This window comes from Juglans microcarpa x Juglans regia, chromosome 1S (genome assembly GCF_004785595.1).
Source record: "Juglans microcarpa x Juglans regia isolate MS1-56 chromosome 1S, Jm3101_v1.0, whole genome shotgun sequence".
Classification (NCBI taxonomy): Eukaryota; Viridiplantae; Streptophyta; class Magnoliopsida; order Fagales; family Juglandaceae; genus Juglans; species Juglans microcarpa x Juglans regia.
The window spans coordinates 26295550-26322364 of record NC_054595.1 but is presented as its reverse complement, the minus strand read 5'-3'; the positions used below and the strand labels follow the sequence as shown (position 1 = coordinate 26322364).

The 26815-nt window shown below is 39.0% G+C and overlaps 1 pseudogene; it reads right to left on the bottom strand.

Annotated features, from left to right (window-relative positions):
• Positions 1-3355: 3355 nt before the first annotated feature.
• LOC121247791 lies at positions 3356-5097 on the bottom strand (annotated as a pseudogene).
• Between the last annotated feature and the right edge of the window lie 21718 nt (positions 5098-26815).

Sequence of the window (26815 nt, the reverse complement as noted above, 5' to 3'; positions counted from 1 at the left end):
CACGAAAATGACTAATGAGGATGGTAGATCCAGAATGATTTTGTCCTATTTGATCAATCATGTCTAGATCAGGCCATAATAAGGCCAAATGAATGTGAAACCTGTAATAAGGTTGAAGCATCCATTCCGGTAAACAAATCAATTGGAAACGTCATAGATGAGCTCTTTATTTTCTGAGAACCCCACAGATTAGGAAGCTATCCAAGTCTCTCTACAGAAGATAAAAGAGCATCTTTCTACTCATCAATGAAAAAGAAAATTACACATTTTGCTTTCATGGCTTTCCTTGAAATTACGCATTATAATCTCGAGTCAGGCTAGCCAGAGCAGCCCACTCATTTTGACTGCTTTATTTTTATAATATTTTTTTATTTATATTTTTTTAATATATTTAAATATTTTTAAAAAATAAAAAAAATATATTAATACATTTAAAATTATTTTCTTAATTATTAAATAAAAAAAATTTTCCAAACAGTCAAATAGAACGATAAGAATTGGTGAATAAAATAATTTTTCCTATAATTTCTCCGGATAAAGGTCTCTACCTTTTCAATAGAATGAAAGAAATTACTATTAAGGTTCATTTAAATTTAGATTTGAGATAAAATGAAATAAATTAATATAATTTATAAATAATAATAACATTTATAAGTTAAAATTTATTAATAATAAAGATCATAATCTTAACTCATCTGCCAAGCCAAACTAATTTTTAATAAGTTGAATGAAATTAAGCCCTGTAATTGTCAGGAAAAGTAAGCGTTAAATCATAGTTAAAAGCAAAGCAAAGGAAAGCTGGGGACTCGAGTTTGAGCCTGTGTTTGATGATAAGTGAGATTATTTTATTATTTTCTCAAGTACTATTTATTATTTTAATATTATTAATATTATATTTAAAATCGTAGCCTGAATGTAGGAAGATAGGCCGGCCGGCCAATGTCAAGGTGCACGTGGTTGCAGAAGCCAACATCATCTTCGGATTATAGAGGACATACAATTGATAAAAAGCACTGAAATGACTGACAATTGTGCCTTTGGCCCTTTACAATGACGCCGAAACCGAATCAATCCAAGTTCGGAAGTCAAATCAATGGAACAATCATACATACTTTACAGTACTCTCGTATTGATTGTAATATGGGTTCATTTGCTTGCGCTTTTTCTTTCAGCTGTCGTGTAGGGGAAAAATTATAAAAAGAAAAAGTGGAACGGCCTGGCTAAAATAGCCCGCGGCGCACCAAGAGATGAAGTCACATCTTTTTTCTTTGAGAACTGCGTAGCATTCCGAATTCGAGATTTAAAAAAAGTTTATAGAATAAAGTAAAATTTTTTTTTATATATTTTTTTAATCATTATAAATATTTTTTTAAAAAAATAAAAAATTTACAATATCATTAAAAAATATTTTTTAATCATTCGATAAAAGAAAAAAAAAATCTTATTTGGTGAACTTTTTAGATCCCAAATTCGAAACCAAAATATTTTTCTTTTTCTTTCTTCTAACAGTGTAAAACATGTTTATTTCTTTATGTTTTTTTTGAATTTTTAAATAAATAAAAAATCAAATACTTTAAAATAAAAAATAAAAAATCTGTTCATTTTAGCGTAATTCTCTACCTTTAAAATGACTTTTATTTTAGTGTAATTCTCCTACTTTTATGGTATAATTAAACTTGGATAATGGAATAAAATTTGAAAAATATGTACACTAGTACAAATAAGTTTTTTGTTATTTTATTATTTTTTTAATTATTTTTTAAACATTATTAACCATTAAAAAAATATAAACTTACTAATAATCATTTCCTTAACTATTATTAAAAAATAAAACAATAAAAAATGTGAGTGGAGACGTTTAGTTGGCATATTATCATTTTCCATAAGATTTTATTATGACATTAACTTGTGTAATTGGCGCTATTATATATTTTTTCAGATTCATTGAGTTTCTAAATTTCTTTTATTTATGGCTCGGTTCCTGAATAAATAAATTAGTCAAAGTCAGCAGAGGGGCAAGGCCAAGACTAGGCTTGGTTTGGATAGTGAGAATACTTGAGAAGTGTTGAGAATGTTTGTGAATAGTAATAAAAAAGTAATGAAAAAGTAATAATAAAATATTAAAAAGTAAGTGAAAAGTAATGAATAGTTAAAAAGTAAGTAAAAAGTAATAATAAAATAAAGAATAGTAGTGAGAATACTTCAAGTAGTCTCACTTGCCAAACACACCCTAAAGTAGCACATGACAATAATGTGAGTAGCATTTTTTTGAGAGAAGAAAATACAAGGATAAAAAAAGATGAAAAATCAATTGTACTAATGAAAATAAACAAAAAATAAAACTAACTATAAAAAGAAATATTTATCATCAACAAATCTTGTATCATATACAATGTGATTAGAGTTGGGTTTAAATGAACGTAGCAAGGGTTTCCAAGGAACTTAACTAAAATTAAACTAATATATTTTTTAACTTAATTAAAATGAAAGCATTCACAATGGCAAAAAATTCTTCATGTATGACATCTACTTGCGGCATCAGCTTCTTTGCAATAGATTGAAAGAGAGAAAATCGAAAGAAGAGGGGCAAAAATTGACTAAAATATAGAGTTTTTTTTTAAATTTATTTTATTTGAAAAACTAAAAAAAAAAAAAAGAAATGAAATGAGTACAACTGTTAGAAGAAAAAAGAAAGGAAAAAAAAAAAATAGAGATGTCCCGCGAGGCTAGTTAACTGAAGCCGTTCCGTAGCAACTCTCTTATATAAAAGGCAAAAATATATAGCTGAATGCCGGAGATGACCGGAGTCATGACGAAAACCTTGAAAAGATGGTCTATCATTAATTTTTGTTTTCATAAAAAATTAACTATTATCATCAATTTATTTATGAGAAGCGCAATATCTATACATCTATAGAGTATGTCGGTTCCGATAAGAACAAAACAATTTTTTTATTATTTTTATATTATTAAATTTATTATTTTTAAAAATTTATAACATCATTAAAAAATATTCTTTAATCACTGAGTTAAAATATATATATATATATATATATATATATATATATATATATATGAAGACCCAATTAAAACCAAACATTCGGTAACTGTAGCATTTTTGTTTATTTATTCATCACAATCAATCTCCATCGTTTGTTCACTTAATTAATGACAAATTCTGTCGGCTTGAATATTCAAATTGAACAACTTTCTAATTTCTCCATCTTTTCCATTACAAAGTACGCATGCAAAAGATGCCAAACGCTTGTTTTGTTTGTTTGCATCTTTGTATGCAATTTGGTCTTTTAACTTTATCCTCTATGGGTCTTTTTTGATCATCTATCTACCAATGTTGTTAAACCCCCCAGATTCCTTAACAAAATGAGATTGATTACCAATGATAACATGGCCAAATAAAAACAACTAGCATTAAAAACAAAAGGGTAGACATGAAAAATATACAAACCCTAAAAAAAAAAAAAAAAATCAAAGCAAATTAATTTTCTAGCCATGCTTGTAGTCTGATCTTATGATGATCATTTGCATCAACCAATATTCCTCCATTTTGAGGGGAACAAAGCCGGACACAGGAAAGTGCCATGTTGAAATGCTTTGCCTTGGTACCAAGATACTCACTCCAAGTGACTGGCCTATAAAGTGGTGGTTGACTTGGTCCTAAAAGCTTTGAGAATGGTGAGATTTCCTCACTGGCCGGTGGGCCGTACAGGTAAGCAACCGAGAGACGATGCCGAGTCCGGTTCACTACTGCCCGGTGGAGCACGCTCGGGTACGAACCGTTTGATAGTATGTGGAGGAGGTCGCCGACGTTGATGACCAGTGCACTGGGAAGTGGTGGAACCGTGACCCACCCGGTCCCTTCCCGGTGTACCTGCAATCCACTTGTGTTGTTTTGGTGGAGAATGGTGAGCAGGGTCGAGTCCGTGTGCGCCGCTAGACCCATGGCTCGGTTTGGGTCCGGACAAGCCGGATATGAATTCAATTGCAAGGCGCCTGATGCGTCTTCGAAGTCACCTTTTGGGCCAGCCCATTTGACATCTTCCTTAGATATGCCCAACGAGCCTAGAATTAGGCACATAAGCCTCACTGCGAGCTTCTTCATCTCTCTCTCGTACTCTTCAATTATGTCGCTGAAATGAAAGAAAAAGGAAATATAGATCAGAAACACCATTTATGATAGGAAATTAATGAAGATCCTGACAAACATTATGGATATGAAACTAGGCAAACAGTAGCAATTATGGCTCTTATAATTGTAAGCAGCTTTGCTAATTAATTGCATTAAGATCAGAAGAAATGGGTTTTGTATTTAAATAGTTAGCTTTTAGTACTTCCCCACATACACACCCAAAAACACAAGAAAGAAAGAAGAATCCGACCATGAAAAAAGCAAACAAGAATGCGCTTTTACGCGTGCATGATGAGCATGTTATAAGATGGTACCAGAATTTGCCGTGATCTTGGGGCCAAAGTTGGCGGAATTGTTCGAATGGCGAGCCTACGATAGTATAACCCTCGGACCACATGAGCTTTGGGAAGAAGGAAGAGATCCGAGCGTGGCCATAGCCGGAGACACCATCGGGGGAACGAGCTGCTTTGAGCTTTTGATGGACGGGAAGAGAGAAAAGGCTCCGAGCAGTGCTCTCAATGTCATCAAGCAAGTTGTTGGAGATGCCATGGTTTGTAACTTGGAAGACACCCCAAGTTTTGCATGCATGGCCGATAAGGGCGAGGGCATTCGGGTCAGTAAGATCGATAACTGGCACGGAATTATCTGAGGAGCCAAATGACTGATCACTGCTGGAATTAGGGGCTCGTGATCTAGCTGTCCCCATGCGTAGGAGTCAGGTAATTCTTGTAGAGAGTTGAAGTCCGGATGTTTGTGGTATAGGGGGACAGGATGGGCTCTGAAGGCATCTGATATTAGTCTTGAAGACATCGTGAAAGTTGTGCCAGATCGAGGAAGATAACAAGTGAGAGAGAGAGAGAGAGAGAGAGAGAGAGATGTTTGTATGTAGAAGAAATGGGTGTCGCAATCAACTATAGAAACTAGTTTGAAAGAAGTTGGAAGTAGTGGGGAACGTATAGTGGCACAAGTACTTGGGCTAGCTGTGGTCGAGAACACATGGGATAAACATGAATTAAGCTGAGATGATAACTACGATCGAAGCTGAATTTATTATATAGAGAGCCAGCAAGAGTGATTTTTTGGCGGATAATACCAAATCATGAACTTAATTTATTATAAATATAAAATCTAAGTGATTTCATTTTCATAATATCAAGATATTTATTATATTTATTTTTATATAATTTTTTTATAATTAATAATTATCAATACTACTTTGTATCCATGCAGTATTCATAATTTATTTTTATTTTTTTATACCGATTTTTTTTTTTTTTTCATTTCAATGTCTATTTCTTTGAAGACCGGTTGGATTTTAATTTAGAAAGGTGGGATGAGATTATTAGTGTACATGGAGGGATTGGTAGTTTCTTAAAAGAGGGTTGAGTGGTGTTGACAGAAGGGGACAAGATATGAAAGGGGAGCAAGTGTTTTTGTATTGGATTGGGAAAAGAACAAAATAAGAAAGGACTATCCTGTCCTTTACAGACATTATGCAACAACATAACTGAGCCAAAGAGAGATGCAACCTCTCAAAAACCCCAAAAGGTATTACATGAAAGGGCAGGGCCCTCGCTCTCTCCATGTGCCTGTGTCTTGTCCTCGAGTAGAGAAACACCTAAATCAGCCCCCCGCCCTACCTCCCCCTTCCCTTTCCTTTTTCTCCTAATCTTTCTGAGCTATAGGACAATATCCAACTTTACTAATTGGTCCTAATCTTTTATCAAATAGGGACAATGCTGGCCTGCCTTCACGTAAAAGTAAATTGACGACGAAAACCGACTTCCCAATGCAAGTTGCATGCTCGATGATCTCTCTAAATTCATTGTGCATGAATGCCTTCTCTTGAATCTATTATTAATTTGGTGCCTAGCTAGCAGCTTGGGGGCCGGGAGCTGTACATTCATTGCAACTTGTTAGGAGGTATATATGTTTTTGTGATCAATGCATGGGATCCGTAGATCATATTGAAGGGCACTTTTGTCCAACAGCTCCTCAAGAATAAAAGTGGGATGAGTAGAACTCATGATCCTACGCTTTTCACTCAATACATTTGGTCATTTCCAAGGAAAAAAAAGTAGTAAAGTTTATTTTGGTATTTTGCGGCTAGATTTGTTTTGATCATTAGTTGTCGATCCGATATGAACCCAAGTGGGGTCCCAAAAGCCACCGATCGTCGACGTTTCGTTACTCATCATTTTCAGATGTTGTGTTATAAAATGAAAAACACTGCTCAATGCGTCATTTTGTTCTTTTGATTAACTCAACGCATATCGATCCTTCCACTGTCCCCTACAATTTCTCCTTTTTATCCGTGGACAATAAGTAATTAGAATCATGTTCAAATTTTCTTTCTTCTGTTTGTGGTAATTGCCAATGTCACACAACAATAATAAGCAAGGATATGATCTTAAATTTACTGATCATTCGCCTCCATTAATAATGCATCATCGATCATAGGATACATGCATGATGACCATCATATATATATATATATAATACACACACACACACGTCATGATGAGACATGGGCTGCGCCCCTTCCACGACGAGATGACCTGCATACATGAGACATTGGCCCGTGAGCACGAGCGCATGCACATATATACATGCCTAATAATATCAATCTACATGAATATGCAGTTCACGTGGCACGACACATGGGGAGGTCGGGCCGTTAAAGACGGTTGCCAGTTACCTAGCTCGCTGCAGCAGAAACAATGATTTTGGGGTGAATTTGGTCAGCTAGCTGCTCAGTATGCTGCATTCATTTTCAGCTTTCTTTTATTTCTTTGCCACACTGCATGCATGCTGAATATTATTCTCTCTCTATATATATATATGGTGGAATACCTCATGATGAGCCCAGCTTGAGATATTTCTTCATATTATGTGCAAATTAGTTTATTCTTGAAGTATATATAAAAAAATATACTATATTTAGTTAAAGCCCAAAAAAATCATGGTTTTTTTAAAGAGCGAAAACATTATCATTTCCTCGAAGAAATTAATAGAAAGTTAATTTTTCGTAAAGGCCATGCCTGCCATGACTTATATTAAAAAGCTTTTGTTTTGGCATTAGTGGCCAGGAGTACGCCAAACTAGGGCTAGCCGCAGGCTGCTTTGTTTTGTTTTCACTTACCTATCATGCATGGCGCGCTTTGGAGGGTCGTGTACGTATGCATGCATGCATGCATTATTGATGTTGCAAGTGTCCAAGACTAGGCATGTCGACTACACACACACACACACACACACACACACACACACACATATATATGAGATGATCATGGCAAATGATCTCAAAACCCAAGTCCATAAAGAGATCACTCGCTCTCAGTCATGTACATGGATCACATGAGCTAGCTAGCCACATGCATCCTTTTATTCTATATTGATGAGAGAGATCAGAGAGAGGGGGCGGGGGGAGTCCACATGCATTATTAATGTTCTAAATGCATGTGTGGTTTGCGTGGGAAAATAGATTCACGCTCCACATAAAATATATTTGCACTAGTGTCGTTTGGAATTTGGATTTGAGTCTATCTAGATGCGCCTCCATGTTTGATTTAGAGGTGTATACAAAAGATCAAGGAATAAATATAACATAAGTGTTTAAAATATTGAATGTGGTAGACATAACTAAATTTGGGACATCCCACTTTGTTCATAATTTTCAACTCTTTTATACTAAATTTGGAATATCCCACTTAGTTTAACTTTTCTTTTAATTTTCTAGTTGGAGAAACAATGAATATTGGCATGAGAAAAGATCAAAGATTCTTTCGGTTTCGACCTTATTGGATGGCATGATCATTTTGATTCATAAAATGCGTATGCTATTCTTTAACATCTTTAATTGGATGCAGACATTTAATTGCTTTTAATAATTAAACTTTAATGGTGATCAAATTATTCAAAAGTTTTGGTATTAAAAAAATGACACGAGATAAGGTTTCAGTGGAAATCATCAACCAGCTCCAAGATATATATATATATATATATATATATAGACAATATATATATAATTAAGACCACAGTTGCTTCAAAAATGGTGAAAAAAAAAGGAAGAAAAAAGCCATGGTAATCATGCATATATACTTGTATTCTCGTCGTGCATTTTGGTTTAAAATGGTGGAATTCCTGATCAGCTAGCTCTAAGTTATAAACAGTACAGAACATGTCATAGTTTCGAGAATATTCACAAGGTGCGCATGCAGCCCAGTACGTAGGATTATTAATTTCAGGCAATAAATTTGAATTAATTAAGGACGTTAAATATTACGTATTTAGCAAAGATTTTTTTTTTCAATGCTATTGGCCTCATTTTGCTCTAGCAAAGTTGCAAACATATTGCCCTCATGTCATAAATGGCATTTATTTATAAGTAGTATTAATGTACTTACAGTTTTATTTAATTATATTTTTACTTACAAAAATCATTTTACTAATTTTTTTTTAAATTTTATAATTTTCAACATATCAATAACTGTCATGTGAAAAAATAAATTTTTTATAAATTTTTCTTAAATACATTTAACATTTTCCTTTATTTATAACCTTTTTTCTTCCTTATTCTCATCGGTTCATTTCACTAGCTAGCTAGCTAGAGACTTAAATCAACCAAAGGAATTGGCCGTCCTTCACTAATCAATCAGGCAATTAAGTTATGATACATGTATATATATATATGCTTGATGTATTTTGCTACAAAACCCTGATCATTTGTTGGATCTATCAAGTGGCCGGCTAGTACGTACTTTGGCATGAGCTTCTCTCCGATCCAGACTTATATGTCAAAACAGTTTTGTTACTCATCATGATCCCCACACATTATACACTATATTTATTTTTATTTATTTTTAATTTTTTTGTTTTATTGTTCTTAAACTAATTAAATTATTTTACTAATCATCTATATATCACACATTTTGTAAGAAAAAAAAAATGTAATACGTGGAGATGATAAATAGAATTTTTCATATAAAAATAGGCTAAAAACCCGAAAATAAAAAAAAAATGAGTAATGATATACTTACTATTCTTAATTTTACAACTATATTACATTAATTTATTTTTAATACGTACGTACATGTACGTGATATATATATATAGCTGTATCTTTTCATTTTTTTGTTGTTGGCCGGGGTCCATAAAGGCGAAAAATAAATATTAAAAAATAGATTAAAGTTTGAGACCTTTTGGACTGATCATTATTTTTGTGAATATATAGTTTCGTGCACTTAAGAATTTCCTTTTATCTTTTTCATATACATGATGAGTAGCAGCGAACCACCGGAAAAGTCCACACTCCACATGCAACAACAGTTCATCAGACACATCATGATCTTGATACATAACAATCATGCCACATGTCACACTAGCTAGCTAGCTAGCTATCTACTGCTAACAATATATATACACATATATATATAATGAATTATTAACACTCCAAAAGAATAGATACAGCTAGGATGAATTCAAGTTTATTCAAAGAAAATGGACATAAAGATCGAACTTCATCAAAATGAGTGTCACATGGAATCTTATGGTTTGTTTGGACGTCGGAGATGGTATCGTCCAATCTCATTTTATCTTATTATCATATCTAATCAACATCTAAATATTATTTAAATATATACTTTTAAATTTTAAATTTTAAATTTTTTCATCTAATTATTATAATTTTTCTAAACTTCTAAATAAAACACAAAAAATAATTTATATTTTTTCGGTAGACGTACGAGTCATACGCGCCAATAAAAAAAAATGGTCAAGAGCTATAGGCAGTCCAAATCGGTGGCCGATAATAAATCTGGAATAATGTATAGGGTGACAGGTGGCTATACATATAGAATAATACTAAAGCCACTGCTAGACCCCGTTAGGTTATAGCATGTATTTTTTATAATTCTTTTTATATATATATTTTTAACAATTTTAAATATATTGAAAAAATAAAAAATATTCACAACATCATTAAAAAATATTTCTTTAATCACAAAGTAAAATAAAAAATATTTTTTATTTTACTTTGTAATTAAAGAAGTATTTTTTAATATTTTTTTACTTTCTTACTAAGGAAGTGTTTTTTAATGATGTTTTAAATTTATTTTATTTTTTTAAAACATTTAAAAGTGTTAAAAAATCTATATAAAAAATAACTTAAAAAAAACACATAAAAAAACATATACATGCTAGAGCTAGTGGGAGTCAAGCAGTGGCTCTAGCATTGTCCATATATATATATGATGAACCAATGCGACAGACCTAACATTTTGGGGTGAGATGAGAATTTTTTACTTTAAATAAAAGTTTAAAATATTATTTTAAAATATTATTATTATTTTAAAATTTGAAAAAATTGAATTGAGATTTAAAAAAATTAAATTATTTATTATATTTTATGTAAGAATTTAATAAAATTATAATAATAAGATAAGATGAGAATTGTGTGCCTCATCCCAGCTCCAAACACACTAATCCATCTCCAGTACCGTTCAAAGCACTTCAAATGATCATGATTATATATATATCTCTGCGTTTATTCTTCGGTTGCATGAGTTCCTACAAGGGAGGATATATAAAAGTTATAAAGACAAAAATATTGCTCGATCGATCATATACCTTATTACTATAATTGCAGTACTATACCAACACATCAGACATTATCTTCTTCTGTCTTTCCCACCACATATTATTACTTTATCGAAAAGTATTCTTGTAAGTATTTTCGCACACCAAATTACATAATAATATTAAATATAAAGCATTCGTTTAATAAAACAATATAAATTGAAAACGAAAATAATTTTCATGAAACAAATAACTTTATTCTTCTCTCAAAAAAAAATTTTTTTTTTTTTTGTAATAAAAAAATTTATGTGAGTGTTGGTACGCAGTTTGGTGCGTCAAATTGCTTGTACCTAGCAAGTCTCCTATTAAAGAAATTAATTTTTTTCATGTGGGTCCCGTATTTATTCATTTTTTTAAAATGAGTGCACAACGTTTGTGCACTCACGACTGCAATTATTATTTCTCAAATGGAAATAATGCTATTGAAGGCCTTTACTATTGAACAGGTCATCTCCAGCTCACAAATAATTCAGCAAGACTCCACCAAATCAGCTCATCCACTGGAAGATTCTGGAGTCACGTAGACTAGGCTGAGATTTTATCCTTATGATTGTGTTGTAAGAATCTGATTGGCTGTATTGTAGTGCTCTGAAATATTCTAACAAACTCTGTAAAGCATTCAGTTATAGCAGCGCACCAGCTGCTTGATATCATGCGCCTGTGTACTTCGTTAAGGCTGCAAAGTGTCTATAAATACCTCACTGTACATCCATAACATTTCAATGCAAATAGAATATTTTTCCAGAAATCTCTTTTCCTTCCTTTCTTCAAAATCTAACATGGTATCAGAGCTGGACTACGACTAACGTCTATCCATGGCTGGCGAAAATCCTACTCCCTCCTTTGATAAAGACCCACCCACTACCTTCCAGTTTCCAACCAACATTTCCCATATCGTCTCTGTCAAACTTGGATATGATAACTACCTTATCTGGAAAGCTCAGATTATTCCCTACCTCCATGGCCAAGAGCTGTATCAATTTATTGATGGTTCTTTTCCCCCACCACCTCCGATTCTACTAGCTCCCTCTCCCTCATCATCCATTTCTTCCTCAACCCAAACCAATCCTGCCTACCTTCAATGGCGTCGCACCGACCAATTCTTACTCAGTGCTCTTCTCTCTTCCCTTACAGAAACTATTTTGGCTCAGGCTATAGCCTCTCGCACATCCAGGGAACTCTGGATAAATCTTGAAACGATTTTTACCTCCTAGTCCCAAGCTAAAATTTTTCAAATAAAGCACCAGCTCACAAATCTTAAAAAGAGTTCTCTCTCAATCACATACTATTATCGCAAGGTTCGTCTCCTTTCTGACACTGTGACTATTGCGGGCGAAGCATTGAGAGACTCTGAAGTTGTTTCTTATCTTTTAAATGGACTCAACTTTGAGTTTGAAACCTTTGTTATTTCTGTAACTACCCGTGCCACCCCAATCTCATCTGCGGAACTTTTTAATTTACTTCTCACCGTAGAAAGCTGCATCTCTCTTACATCTCACAACCAACTCCTTTTCTCGAGCTCCCCGAGGCAATCAACGTGGTGGTCGCTCCTTTACTTCTTTTCAGCAGCCCTCCCCACAACAACACAACAAGCCCACTTGCCAAGTGTGTCAAAAAATAGGTCATGTCGCCCTGCAATATTATCACAGATTCGACCAGGCATATCAGTATGACCCTCCGCATTCTTTGTCTACCCACTACACAAATACTCAATCACCAACTGACAAACAATGATATCCCGACTCTACTGCTACGAACCACATCACGTCGGACTTCCAAAATCTGAACATCTCATCTGATGCTTACTTTGGCCCTGAACAAATCAAAGTTGGAGATGGTACTGCTCTACCCATTTCTCATTTCGGTGATTCTTCTCTCTCTTCCTCTCATTCAAAATTTCTTCTTCGAAATCTTTTATTTGTTCCGCAAATCACCAAAAATCTTGTTTCAGTCAATCGTTTTTGTTCTGATAATGCCGTCTTTTTTGAGTTTCATGACTCCTTTTTCTATGTGAAGGACAAACAGACGGGAGCAATTTTAATTCAAGGCCCTGCGCATAATGGACTTTATCATTTCCCTCCTCCTTCCAGCTCTTCATCAGATCATCTAACGCTTCTTGGTGAATGAATAACTGTGGATTAGTGGCACCATAGACTCGGTCATTCCTCTCTTCGGCTTGTCTCCTACATTTTGCATACCAAATGTTTACCTTTTGTTCCTTCTCAACCGAACCTTTTTTGTAATAGTTGTCCTCTTGCTAAGTGTAGGCAATTATCTTTTAAACATTCTGTTAATCGGTCCATAGGACCTTTACATTTAATCTTTGTAGACATTTGGGGTCCATCCCCTCACTTATCAAGAGATGGTTTTCGGTATTACATTTCTTTTGTGGATGACTATAGTCGTTATACATGGTTTTATCCCTTGCATCTAAGGGAGATGCAACATCCACCTTTCTCCTTTTCCAAAAATATGTTGAACGTTTACTAAATGCCAAAATAAAAATTCTCCAAAGTGATTAGGACGGTGAATTTCGTCCTCTCACAAATGTTCTAAGTTCTCAAGGCATTATGCACCATCTCTCTTGTCCTCACACTCACCAACAAAATGGTGTGGTTGAGAGGAAATACTGTCACATTGTAGAAACGGGTCTTGCCCTTTTAGCTATGACATCTCTACCTTTTCAATTTTGGGCGGATGCTTTTCAAACCGCGGCCTATTTGATTAATCTTCTCCCTTCACCATCTCTCAAAAATAAATCCCCTCATCTTCTTCTCTACAATCAAGAACCCGATTACTCTTTTCTTAAGGTGTTTGGGTCTCGATGTTGGCCCAATCTCCGTCCTTACAATAATCACAAAATTGATTTTCGCTCCCTTCCACGTCTTTTTCTTGGCTATAGTCCTATGCACAAAAGTTACAAATGTCTTCACCTTCCCTCAACTAGAATGTACATCTCTCGTGATGTAGTCTTCAATGAAAAATATTTTTCGTACGCTTCTCATTCAACGCTAGGCTCTCTTTCTCCTCAACAAACTCACACACTCTTACCGGTCTCATTACCAACCACCCACGACCCATCTCACTCTCTCTCATCTGAAAGCCCACCCACTCAACTCTCTAATGACAGCCCGACTCCAAGCCCTGCTATCATCTCCCCGAACTCTCCAGACTCTTCTTCGTCTTCAAGCTCTGCTTCCACAGATTCACGTCAATCCTCCAATCCACCCCCACCACGATCTCCCATCGTCACCCATTCTAAAACAAACTCCTCTCGCCCCAAAATCTTCACCGACGGTCAAATCTTGTATCCTCCATCTCGCCACTGTCTCAGTGCTTCACTTCAAATTCCCGATGAACCACAATCATATACCATTGCTTCTTGGTTCCCAAAATGGCGTGATGCCATGACTACAGAATTCAAGGCTCTCATTCAAAGCCAAACCTGGACACTTGTTCCCACCTCCCCTTCCTCTAACATTGTTGGTTGTAGGTGTGTGTTTTGCACAAAGCAGAGAGCCAACGACACCATTGAAAGGCCCAAAGCGAGACTTGTTGCCAAAAGGTTTCACCAATAAGAAGGTAATGACTACTCTGAAACCTTTAGTACTGTTATAAAACCCAATACTATTCGGGTTTTTCTCTCCTTGGCCTTATCTCACGGTTGGCCTCTTCATCAACTTGATATCCAAAATGCATTTTTACACAGCGATCTCAATGAGTCAGTTTATATGTCTCAACCCATAGGATTTGTACATCCTGAATATCTTGATTATGTTTGTTGTTTGAAGAAGGCCATTTATGGCCTTAAACAAGCTCCCCGAGCTTGATTCGCCCAACTCAGTTCTAGATTGTGTGAATTCGGTTTTACTCCTTCCAAGTCTGATCCTTCTTTGTTCATTTACTCTTCTCAATCTGTTTTAATCTATGTTTTAATCTATGTTGATGACATTATTGTCACCAGTTCAGATCAAACACAAATTGATAGTCTTGTAACCTTTCTTGGTTCGGTTTTTCCTGTCAAAGATTTAGGGAAGTTGTCTTATTTTCTTGGGCTTGAAATATCCTATTTTTCAAATGGAATTCATCTCTCTCAGCACAAGTATATTCATGATTTACTGTGTCGCAACAATATGCTCTCTGTTAAAGGAGTAACATGTTTAATGGCTACCTCAACTCGCCTTTCACTATCTGATACACCCTCCTTTGTTGATCAAACACTCTATCGGAGTGTCGTCAGCAGTCTCCAATATCTATCCTTGACCCGTCCTGACATCGCCTTCACTGTTAATAAAATCTGCCAATTTATGCATTGTCCAAAATACACTCAGTGGCAGGCTGTAAAACGCCTCATTCGATATCTCAAGCAGACCATAAATTTTGGTCTCTTCCTTCACAAATCATCTAATCTTCAACTTCAAGCCTTATTTGATGCGGATTGGGCAGGTTGTCCTAATGACCACCACTCTACCAGTGGTTATTGCATTTTTCTTGGTCAGAATTTAATCTCTTGGAGCTCCCGCAAGCAACGTAATGTTGCTCGCTCAAGCACGGAGGCTGAATATAAGTCTCTAGCCAATACCACCTCTGAATTACTTTGGATCCAGTCCCTTCTTAAGGAACTCCATGTATTCCTTTCCAAATCTCCCTTACTTTGGTGTGATAATCTTCGAGCTACCTACCTATCAGTCAATCCAGTTCTTCACTCCTGTACAAAGCATATGGAAATTGATTTCCACTTTGTTCGCGATCGAGTCGCTGCAAAATCACTTCAGGTTGCATTTCTTTCTTCCAAAGACCAGTTGGTTGACATTCTAACCAAACCTCTATTGTCCTCTCGGTTTCACACACTAAGGACGAGCCTCACTGTCATCGACATGTCGTTTGGCAAGACTCCACCAAATCAGCTCATCCACTAGAAGATTCTGGAGTCACGTAGACTAGGCAGAGATTTTATCCTTGTGATTGTGTTGTAAGAATCTGATTGGTTGTATTGTAGTGCTCTAAAATATTCTAACAAACTCTGTAAAGTATTCGGTTACAGCAGCGCACCAGCTGATTGATATCATGCGCCTATGTACTTTGTTAAGGCTGCAATGTGTCTATAAATACCTCACTATACATCTATACCATTTCAATGCAAATAGAATATTTTTCTAGAAATCTATTTTCCTTCCTTTCTTCAAAATCTAACATTTACATTATATACCATCTATATGTATTTTACAATTTATCTTTTAAATTAAATTAAATTATATGAATAATTTATTGTATAAAGACTTTCAAATAAAACTATTTGAGAGGATAACCATTGCAAGCATTGTGAAGAATGAAGACACGGACACCTGGTGGGATGGAATTTCTTAAATCAGTTATGCTAGTTGTCCCGAGGATCCCTACCAATAATGGGTCCCGATACAATTTTTTTATTTAGTAATTAAGGAAGTATTTTTTTAATGATATTGTGAATTTTTTAAAAATATTTAAGATATAAAAAAAGGTCAAATGGCCTTTATGGTAAACTTTTTGTTGTTCTTTCTTTCTTATTTTTGTCATTATCTACATCACCTCTTACGTTTCCCCCTATTACGCATGTTGTTAAAGTCGTGTTTTGCACATTTTTGGACCGAGTTCCAGCAACTTGGGTTTTCGATCTTTCACATACACTCTTAAGCAAACACGAAGAGTGGAGAGTGAAAGGCCTTGGTGGTGGCCTGTGAGTCTCCAATGCTAAAGTTAGTATATCTCCTTAGTAGTTCATGCGTATATTTAGATCAGAAAAATCAGAAAGAGTTATTTATACCTAAGGATCAACTTTTATACTAGGTTTCTAGAGGGGACAACTCGTCCCTAACTTTGAGAAGCCTATGTCATTTCCACTGTTTATTTAGTCAGAATCCTTTAATGTGGCATGACTTCTAAGGTGGCATCATTAATGCGGCGTGAACTCCGGAGAGTGGCACCATTAATGCGGCCTGACTCCCTGTTAAGTCTCACCATGCCTGCTTTCAGGAGATCAATGATTATCCATATTTTCTTTCCACCTGCCTGGTAGGTTCCCAAGGGTAGGGTATCCTCGGGGTGATGTTAAGGCGTCGAGTCTCATCTACCCCTATCGTTCACTTTCACTGCACGTGGGCTACTTGGGGGGTGGGTTTTACTCGTGGGCTAAGTGTTCTGCCAAGGCCCACTGAATCCTTTTATAGGAAGGTCATTGGGCTTGGTTGGGCTCTCTGTCTTACTTCTCTAGCAGTCCCTCATAGGCTTGTTTAGGGGCCGATAAGGGGAAAACTCTCCCTTACAATTACCCCGCCAATTCTATCGGACTAGTCCGATGAGAATTCTTTGTTGTCTTTGTCTTCATACTATATACTTTCCCGCTGACACCATCGTCGAGATCATCTTCCCTAGAAGTGGGCAACTATTACTTTCTCGGTTGTTCTTTTTTTAAGGTTTCGGGCACAATCTTGTGCCCGTATGACTTTTTCGTTATTTTAATGATAACGGGTTCTGGGATGCATCCACGTCTTTCCAACTTCATTGAGCATGTGCGTTTCTACGACTTTGGGATGCTAACTGCTACTGCTGTTGATTTAAATTCCCTATTTCGTTGTTGAAGCCTTTTTTTTTTTTTTTTGCCCTTCTCTTTCCTTCTTTTTCATTTCTACCCTTCCTAGTCTAACGACTAGACTCCTTAGACTTGTCTGGAGGCGCCGTTTGGTTTTTCACGTTGCGTCGTGTCATGGGTTTTACAGGATTCGAACCCTTTTGCATCCCCCGTCTACCACATGAGTACTGAAGGCCAACTTTCACATCCCTTTATATAAACGTGGCTCTGCTCCCTTTTTCCCCCCTTTTCCACATCTTCGTCTCTTTTTGTTCTAATCCTCTCATTCCCTTTGCTTGGCTCCTCTTCCTTACCATTGCTTTTCTCAACTTCAATCTCTATGGCTCCCAAGAAGACCGTTCAACCCAAGATTTCTAGAGAATTGGACTAGCCCGAGGTTTGCACCGCAAAGCAATTCTATATCGACCACAACTGACATTCGAACCTCACCTTTGAGTTCTTGCCATCACTAGTTTCCACCTTCTATGTCCCGGAGAATGTGGTTTTTTAGGTTTTTGGACCACGGGAGGGGGCTGTCAACAATGAGGGTTATGCCTCGAAGGTTTCCCTTTTTCCCAACATGTTCTCTTGTAGGCTGAGGTTGGCCTTCCCTCATCCTGTCCGTGACCTATAGACCGTCATGAGTTTTGTTAAAGTAAGACTTGGAGCATACTGGCCTTACTGGCCGTGAGTTTCTCCTGACCCACAACCTTATAAAACATGAGGGGAACATTTCTAGTTTCAAGGCAATGCACGCCCTCATTTCTTTGGGATCGAGCTATCTCAAAGTCAAATATTGGACCCCCAAATCTTTCTTTCTGTCCGGTCGAGGGTGGGAATTTTCGATCAGGCAGGTGAATCACCATGGGTCCATGAGTTTCCCGTTTGGACCATATGGGGGTGGTTCCTGATGACAAGGTGATACGGCCGAAGGCCTCTCTCAATAAGCTACATCGCATTGCTCTGGTCAAAGAATGGGTACAGAATCACCCATCCGATGTCTTCTCGGAGGCTCTCCTTGGGGAGGAAAATATAAGGGCCTTTTTACCTCCTCTTGACCACATTGTTTCTTATGACCGCACCATTCTCATGCAACCTAAAGCCACCCTAGCTCGGAAGCATTCCCTAAGTCCTCCTCTTGCAGGCAAGGGGAAGAAACTCTGCCTAGACGTGGCCAGGGCCGACAGCAGCCAAGTGTCTCCTCTTAAATTTCCTTTGAGGCAGTCCTCGGTGCTGATTGAGGTACGACGCCCCTTCCATTTGTGCCAGCTACATAGCCAGCCCCATCTGTCCATTCCTCAAATCCACCAAAAAGGCAAGGGCAAAGAGTCCTGCAGTACCAGACGCACCGACCGCTCATCTTTCCACGGTCGCTTTGATTTTAGAGTCTGTCACTATTGCGGTCCATGCAGTACCAGTCACGCCAAAGGGCCCGCGCAGGTTTTCCCTGGGGGCTAACATGCTCTCAACACACTTCTGTAGGGCCCTTTCGGAACCTGCTTCTCGTTGGTCAACTCTGGTAGAACCTCCTCCTGAGTTCAAAGTGGAGATGATCCCCTACTCTTCATCCACAGTGCAATCAAGCATTGAAGGTCAAGTCTTCGAGGGTGCTATTGAGGATTGCACAAGAGGCTCCAACCTAGGCGTGAAAAGGACATCTTCCCCCCAGTCCCCTTGTGCCCAGCTGTCACGAGAGGGACCTGTTTCTGCCACCACCACCGTCAAGTTCACAGAGGCCTCAGCAGAGGAACCTGTTGGGAGAGCTTTTGGAGGGGAACTGGTAGAGCCAAAGTTGGTTGTAGTTCCTGACCTTGCTGGTGAGAAGATGACTGATGCTCTCTCTCCCGTGTCTGTTGCAAGGTCGCCTACTACGAAAATTAAGATGGTCATGGAGGCGAAGACCGAGGAGAGAATCTGCGGAGACTCAGTGAGAGAGGGGAGCCTCAAAGTCCTGGCGAGGAACTTTCTTCTGCCATCGAGGGCCACCTTCTCTCACAGCCCTTCATCAGCCCTACAAAGAGGGTTGTAGGCACAATTGAAGATGTGGAGGCGGCTACCCAGCCATCCCTCAAAGAGAGCCCAGTGGAGGTCATTCCTCAATCGGAAGCGGGAGGAGCTCAAGTAGAGTCCCTTGAATGGGTGAGCAAGTCTTTGATGGACTTCTTCTCCGAGGTCTCTCGCATTGGTTTATTCTTTTCTGCTACCTTATCGATTAGGAATCCTATACTAACTATTCTCACATTTGTTTTTTATGACGATAGGGAGCATCTCGGCTGGCCACTTTCATTGTGGATGACCAAGAAGCAATTGAAGGGGAGAGCTACACCCTATGTTGCTAGCACGATAGGCCCTACTATGTGCCCGAGGGGAGAGGGAGGAGAATGAGCATCTGAGGGCAGAGCTAGTGAAAGCCTAGTTTGCTCTAAAAAAGAGTTGGGAGTAGGCCAAGTTGGCTAGCAATGACATCTTGACTAAGTCGGCAGCGATGATCTCAACTGTGGAGTTAGTTGATAAACTGACTGCGAAGGTGGCAGCCCTTGAGGAGTCACTAAGCCAGTTGTAGGGGAGAATGCTGATTTAAGGGGCCGTCGAGACTCTAAGGCTCAACAGCATGAAGAAGTAAGACAATGATTGCCAATCCCTTTCTGAACCCTTGAAAGGATGGGAAGATTCTCTACCGGTTGCCCAGGCCGTTGACGACCAAAAGAGTAGAAGGGCCGAACAAATGTCTGAGGAGTTAGAGGGAGCCAAGAAAAGGTTAGCTGCCCAGAGGATGGTCATTAAAGATATGCAGAGCAATCTGTCTCAAGTCCAAGAGATTGTTCCCCTCTTAAAGGGGCAGCTGAGGTCCGTTGTGTTTGTCTGTGGCCAGGCTTGGTTGTACGGATACATTGAAGGCCTAAAGAGGACGCGTGACCACATTCTAGAGAACCCTTTGGTAGACTCAAGAGCCCTTGAGGCACACTTAAGAGCCCTTGATCCCACGACCTCCCTCTAGACGTTGACGCGCTCGAGAATGGTTGCACCCTGGCCAGAGACATGATTCCTGATGCCTTCCCTCCCAATTCCGATGCTCCTGACCCAGATCCTAATGCAATTGCACAAGACCCTAATACTCCTAAGCTGGATCCTAACGCTCTCACGCCTTAGTTTTTGTTCATGTTACTATGTTTGTAAAGTTGTATACATTATTTCCTTTCTTGGTAAAGATCTTTGACCGAGTATCTTTAGACATCCTTGCGGCCATTTGCTCACGCTTTGTATACACTTAACTATCAACACAATTGTTTTTTTCCTTTGTTGCTTGGCCTTAGATGTTTGTTTCTCCCTTAATGTTTTTTTTCCTTTGCTTTTTTTTTTTCTGTCGGCCTGGCGGACCTGATGTGAGGGATAAGTCAAGTTTGTGGAGACACGACATTTAGCTCCCCGATCCTCTCGTCGGCTTCGTAGACTGAGGCAATGGTTGAAACATGTCCATGGAGACACTACACTTGGCTCCCCTGATCTACTCTTCGGCCTCGTAGATCTGAGGCGAGGGTGGAAGCAAGTCTGTGGATACATGGCACTTGGCTCTCCTGATATTCTTGTCGACCTCGTAGACTAAGGTAAGGGTGGAAGCAAGTCCATGGAGACACATTTATCTGTAGGGTTTGGATAGAGTGAGGGATAACGTGCTCCTAAATCTCCGAAACAATTTAAGGGTACTGAGAGTGCGAGGACTCCTTCGAAACCTGGCAATGTTGAGGTGTGGGGCCTTGATAAGGAAGAAGTTGATCTCGAGTGCACTCTTAGGTAACCCCACCAGTGTCAACCCCACAAACTAACTACTTTTCCCTTTTATATCAATGTATTTTTTTTTCTTCAGTTTGTAACATACTTTGCAATAATATTGATGAAGTTCCATGTACATATTTTTCTTTTTTCTTGGGTTATTCTTTTTCTTATTCGTTCTCAGCTCTTCATTCGCATGCTTTGGGGAGTGCACCGTGTGAGGAGTGTAAGGGTGATACCGCTTGGATTATCTCGATTTGCTACCGTCGATTCGAGGGAGACGGACTCCTCGGGAGCCTACGTTGTGTAGTGGAGAAAACGGACCCATGTTCCCGTAGAGAGAGATCGGGATTCCTTAAGTTAAGGCGTCGCAGCGTAGTGGAGACGTTTAATAGTGCAGGAGAAACTAACAGGTTAATATATAACTCACCCGCAATTATGAGTGTGAAGTATGAAAACCTGGGTTGTTTTGCCGGAGACGTAAGGCATTAGTCAGTTAGCATTCCATTTGGTAGAGAATGAGCATGGTGAGGAGTTTGAGGCGTTGCTCGTTTGGCATTCCGTTGTTGGAGATGGAGTGATGTTGGGTAATCGAATGACTAAACATGTTCTCTACCGGGGGAGGGGTTGGAATGCCTTAGGCTATACCCGCCCCTTTGGTCTCCCAATGAGGTAATTTGTCGGACGACTGAGAAACTAGTCCGCTCTTCGTCATGATGGGGGGTGGGGTAAGTTGTCGGGCAACCAAGAGGCTGGACCTGCTCTCCCACGTGAGGGAGGTTGGGTCGCTTGCCCACCTATTAATCCTCACGAGGAGGTAAGTTCCTAGGCAGTTTGGGACTGAACTAGCTCCCACTCGTTTACATCGCAGGAAAGGTCAGAGTAAGTTGTCAGACAGCCAAGGGGATGGACCCGCTCTCCGTCACGGGAGGGACAAGATGGCCTTGAGGCGTATCTCACCCTTTACCTCCCGTGGGGAGGTAAGTTACATGCCAGTTTGGGGCTAGAGCCATTCCTGCCTGTTGATGCTCACGATGAAGGTAAGTGTCAGACAGTCGAGGGCTAGCCCGCTTTCCACTGCAAGAGGGATAAAGTAGCCTTAGGCTTAACTCATCCCTTTGGTACCCCGCAGGGAGGTAAGTTTCGGACAGCTGAGCAGTCGGTCCGCTCTTCACCATGATTGAGCCAGGGTAAGTTGTTGGGGAGCGGAGAAGCTGGACCCGCTCTCTTCGTGAGGGAATTTAGGTTGTCTACCCACCGTTTAGCCCTCATGGGGAGGTAAGTAGTCGGGCAATTTGGGACTAGATCAGCTCCTGCCTGTTGACATCACAGAGAAGGTAAGTGTTGGGTCAGGCTGGCACTGATCCCACTCTTTGTCTTGGCGAAAGTCAGGGTAAGTTGTCGAGCAGCCAAGGGTTGGACCCACTCTCCGTCACGAGAGGGACAAGATGGTCTTAAGGCACATCTCGCCCTTTACCTCTCGTGGGGAGGTAAGTTACTAGGCAGTTTAGGACTAGACCCGCTCCCGCTTGTTGACGCTCACAAGGAAGGTAAATGTCTGGCAGCTGAGGACTGGTCCACTCTCAGTCGCGAGAGGGATAAAGTAGCTTTAGGAGTAACTCACCCCTTTGGGGCCTCGTGGGGAGATAAGTAATCGTTGATGGAGATTTCGTTGATATAGATTACATTGATGGAGATTACGTTGATAGAGATTATGTTGCTGGAGTTTACGTTGATGGAGTAAGGAGTTAAGATAGGCGAGACGTATTTTTTCCCTAAAAACCACATTTTCATTAACATAATTTACACTATCAACACGAAAATATAAATTATAAGTCATAGAGTTCTTTTACACTAACACTTCCGCAGATGCTTAGCATCTTAGGGGTGTGGATCATATGCACCCCGCCATCCCTTGACTTCAATTCTTGCGTGTAACATTCCCACGCCAGGATCTGTTCTCCTCGAATTTTTTCCACCCCTGAGAGGTTGGGAACTTCATCTTCAAGTGGTAGGTAGATGTTACAGCCCTTAGACTGTTGAGGGTGGGTATGCCAATTATGGCGTTGTATGATGAAGGAATCTTTACCACCAAAAAGTTGACCATGACATAGGTCGTCAAGGTGACGCTTCCTACCAAGACGGATAATGCGATGGTTTCAACTAGCTTGACCATGTCCTCGGAGAAACCCTTCAGTGGCATGCGGGCTGGTTGGAGGGAGAAGGCATCTATCCCCATCCGTGTAAAGGTTTCCCTTAATAGGATATCTGTTGAGCTATCATTGTCGATAAGGATCCTCCTAGTGGTGAAGTTGGTGACCAATATAGTCACCACTAGGGCACAGTCGTACGGATAGAGGACCCCCTCCTCCATCCAAAGGAAATGAGGGGGGCTGGGTCGTTTCTCTTGTACTTAGTGGGGCGGCACTCTGCCAAATACACTTTTTGGTATCTCGCTCGCCTGGCATGCATCTTCCGCCTGGATGAGGTTGCGCCCCCACCAGCGAACCCTCTTGTGATGGTTCTAATTTCTCCCAGCGGTGACCCTTCTTGATGTGGTGTGTGGGGGCGATCACGCGGGGGTCCTTGCACAGTTACCCTCTGTCTCGGGCTCCCTTCATTTCTTAGCCTTCTAACTCTCTTCACACTTCTTTCTTGTAAACTCCTCCTTCACTACTGCTCTGGCCTCCGGGTGGGAGGGTACCACGGCCTCAGTGGCCCAGGCTACTCTTTTTCCTCTTTCAATGAAAGGCAATCTTCTGTTTTATAGGTGTTGGACTAATGGTAGGTGCAATAGCAGCAGCTAGTACTCTTGTAGTCGTCTTATTAGGCGGGTTGGCAGTCATATTTCTGGATGGTAAGCGCCGACCAATCAAATCGAAGCCTCAAACCCTTCGTAGGGGCTTCTTCTCTCTTGTTGTCGCGTAGCCTTTTCTCCAGCTTCTCGCGAGCCTTGCCTCTGGCCGGTGCTTTCCCTTTCTTTTCAAACTGTTCCAATTCTTTCATCCTCAGCTCGGTCAGGGCACGAAGTGTATCCTTGACATTAATAAAGTTATCGACCTAGTCCATGAATGCTCATAGCGTGGCGAGAGTTCTCCTTGCCAATTCTACCATGATTTCGGATCGGGGCCACACTCCTCCTAAAAGCTCCGCCAAAATTATCTTCTCGTCCTGGTCATCTATAGTCATTTCGTTCTTTGCTGAACCTGGATAGTTATGTCTTCATACTTTCATCTTCCCCCTGCTTGATGGTAAGGAGGTACTCCATGGGACGTCTTCTTCTCCGGCTCGCCATAAATTGTGTGAGGAACAAGCGGGTCAACTCCCCAAAGCCATCTATGGACCCGGGTGCCAAAGACTCAAACCATACTCTCGTCAACCCCCTCAAAGTCAGCAAGAAAGCTCTACAGGCCATTTCTTTTGGGAAACCATGCAGGGTCTTATGAGCCCTAAAGGTTTCCAAGTGTTCATGGGGGTCTCTAGCCCCATCGTACATATCCATGAGGGGAATCCGAAACTTTGGTGGTATGTCACTTCTTGTCCCTAAGTTGTCTGAGAACGGATTGTCTCAAGCATACGAAGGACATGTAAAGTCTATAAAGATTTCATAGACGGCGCCATTGTTAACATCGTGTTTCGCATGCATTTGGGGGTCTGGGTTCCAGCAACTCGGGTCTTTGGACTTTCATATGCACACTTAAGCAAACACGAAAAGTGGAGGGCGTTGGTAGTGGCCAGGGAGTCTCCGACGCTAAAGTCAATATATCTCCTAAGTAGTTCGTGCGTAAGTTTAGAGGAAATCAGAGAGAGTTCTTCGTACCTAGAGATCGACTTTTATATTAGGTTTCTGGATGGGACAACTCATCCCTAACTTTGAGGAGCTTATGTTCTTTCCACTATTCATTTAGTCAGAATCACTTAATGCAGCATGGCTTTTAGGACGGCATCATTAATGCGGCGTGGCTCCCTGACTCACTTTATCCTGTTGGTGTTCCCTTTTAAGTCTTTCCATGCCTGCTGTCAGGAGATTAAAGATTCTCCATATTTTCTGCTCATCTGCCTGTGCAGGTTCTCAAGGGTAGGGTGTCCTCGGGGTGATGTCAAGGCGATGAGTCCTATTTGCCCCTACAATCCGCTTTCTCTGCGTGCGGGCTACTTCGAGGGTGGGTTTTGCCCGTGGGCCAAGTGCTTTGCCAAGGCCCACTGACTCCTTTTAGAGGAAGGTCGTTGGGCTTGGTCGGGCTCTATGTCTTACTTCCCCAGTAGTCTCTCATGGACTTGCTGTAAGGGCCGATAGGGGAGAAAAATCTCCTTACATATGTAATTATAAATTCTTTGTACATGAAGTCAAAGTGAACCGCATTGTTTTAACTATGACTCATCATGAGCATGAATAAATTATTAACCCTCCAAACAAGAATAACAGATTCAGTCCCAAATCCTTAGTACGATGCCAAGAGATAAACCAAATAGCATATTTTTTTCTTAACACATTAATAGTCAAAATATATATTAACACATTAATAGTCAAAATAACATTTTTTTTTTCTTTAATTTCTTTCCCGATCGACAACCTGATCATCTAGCTGGATGGGTTGTACTGATCATCAATTCCAGGTCATAGATGAAAGAAAAGTTCTTGGAACCATGGTAATTAAGGACAATAGAAGGAACAATAATTGCAGAAAGCACGTCATTTAATTTAAACTACTTCGATCCATCAATGAGAAAAATGGGGATTTTGGCTACATATGCTTGTCCTTCTGCTCGGGAAGCAACACCCATGACATTGGTTGCAGCACTGATCTTGTACTTTTTCTCGCAATTTATGATCTTTATCTTTGTTCAAATCCCCCACACTTCTCTCTAATGGAAGGCAAAGCTATCAGCTAGCCATGGTTGAGTCATGTCCGACAAATCAAAGTGGCTGAAGTACACACAAATCTATATAAATATTTGTTTTGGCAGCTCAAGGAATACTCAAAAGTATACAGTACGAGGCATGCATATATAATATAAAAATGTTCACAGAATAAAACATAGGTCATTATTTTTAAACACAGTACTTGTCAGTTTGGGGTAGGGATCGAGGTTATCCATGGTGGATAGTACTGAGGAGTAGGGCAGTAACGAGAAATTTTTACAGAAATGTTATTTGAAAAAAACTATTTTGTCTCTTAATTTGACTGTTTAAATTCATCGCTTGACATAATTTTTTTTATTTAATAATTAAAAAAGTGTTTTAAATATATTAGTATATTTTTTTATTTTTTTAAAATATTAAAAAATGTAAACAGAAAAATTAAAAAAAAATTGAAAAAGCACTCTAGGTCAAAATGAGCGAGCTATTACTTTATCCATTCAATTTGTCCCTTTATTTTGTCACTTCATATATTTTAATTTTTTTCTTTATTTATTAATTAAAGAAGTGACTATTAATGTATTGATTTTTTTTATATTTTTTAAAATGTTAAGAAAATATGAAAAAAATTCATATTATTCAGATGGCAGAGTATCACTGCTCTTTACCTAAATTATTAATCCTTCTAATTTCTTGGTGCAAATGGCAGCTTTTGCTTTCTACTTTATCAATATTCTCATGATCGGGTTCTTAACATTTTTTTTAATTAATTGAATTATTGAAGTATATTTTA